The following is a 1,699-nucleotide window of genomic DNA, read 5'->3' on the forward strand; positions in this document are numbered from 1 at the left end:
ACAGGTAAAATGGAGCTATTTGTGGAGAAGTTGGTGACCACCTTGCTGGGAGACGACGTCTTCTCGCCCATGTTTATAGTGGAGAGGGCACACCGCACGCTGGGTCCGCGCCCGCGCCCAGGGGCCCCCCCGAGACCAATTATTGCTAAACTCCTAAACTATAGAGACAGAGACACTGCGCTGAGGGTGGCTAGGGAGAAGGGTCAGCTGCAATTCGAGGGCGCGGCTATCTCCCTATACCCAGACTTTACTGCGAAGGTGCATGAGGAACGGAGGCACTTCGCTCCGTACAAACAACAACTTAGGGATCTCGGCTTGGATTACGCCATGTTGTACCCGGCGAAGCTAAGAATTAACCGACAGGGGCATTCACACTTCTTCACTGACCCTAAAGACCTACAAAAGGCCCTAAAGACATGGACCAAGGAGCAAAGGAACAGCCCTAGAGCCCAGTCGGGGGAGCAGGAACCCACCAGCCGCCTGGACAAGCAAGAATAAAAACGCGGTAACATTCGAGCACCATAGACGCGTGATGAACTGAGGATCAGCTGGGGTGAAATGTTGATGTTGAGACTTGCATAGCTGTACACTCAGCCTCGCAGGCTGCGGGAGGTGAGGAGGACACGGGGTGCCCGCGCGTGCTCCGGAGCCCTGGGACATGGTGAGACTTTTCCATGTAATGTTTGCCTATTTAGATTTTGGTGTCTGACCTCGGCACGATCCGGGTGACATACGCTCCCTCCCACACACGGTTGGCGGATGGACATCCTGATGTTCAGCAGGGGGGGGGGGGATGTATACACTATTGCGAGGGACTACTAGCCGACACGCAAGACACTCCGATAAGGGCGACCGTTAGGGGATATGCACGGGGTGATGATACCAGGAGCAGGATTGTGCGCACTGTTGAATTGTAATTGCTACTTGATCTAATTCTGGTGACCTCTGCCCTAGCGCTGTATGCACTGCGGGTTCCTGCAGGGACCAGCATGGGTCAATTGGGAAGTTCTGGGGGGGAACGTTTTTTCAGGCTAGGCCGAGTTGGGGATGGTCTGCTGTGGGAGGAGGGGGGAGAATCTGAGGGGAAGGGAGATGGGGGTGAAGATTTACTGTTCTGGGGGAGACACATCGAATTCTGCGCTACCAAATACACACAGCCCACAACACAGAGCAACGCACAATGGGGACGCATACGGCACACTGAATGATCAGGCGCCCGACCTAGCCTCTGGGAAACCTCACGAAACGAATCCAAAGCGATGGCAGCCAACATAGACAACACGAGAGTTAACAGACTAAGGGCGCTCACGTGGAATGTGCGCGGTCTTAATGACCACAGGAAAGTTCGGAAGGTGATAAGCTACTTGCAGCGCCACAATATAGATCTAGCCCTGATCCAAGAGACACACCTCCCTATAGATAGTAGGGTCCTGCACAGTAAGGGACTAGGCGGCAACGTAGCGGCTGCTGGCTTCACTACTCACGCCAGAGGAGTCATCAATCAATCAATCAATCACAGCATTTGTAAAGCGCGCTACTCACCCGGAAGGGTCTCAAGGCGCTGGGGGAGAGGGGTATGTTACTGCTCGAACAACCAGGTCTTGAGCTGCATCCTGAAGGAGAGATGGTCTTGGGTTCGCCGAAGGTGGGTGGGGAGGGAGTTCCAAGTCTTGGCTGCCAGGTAGGAGAAGGATCTTCC

Source organism: Lissotriton helveticus, chromosome 4_1 (assembly GCF_964261635.1).
Source record: "Lissotriton helveticus chromosome 4_1, aLisHel1.1, whole genome shotgun sequence".
Lineage (NCBI taxonomy): Eukaryota > Metazoa > Chordata > Amphibia > Caudata > Salamandridae > Lissotriton > Lissotriton helveticus.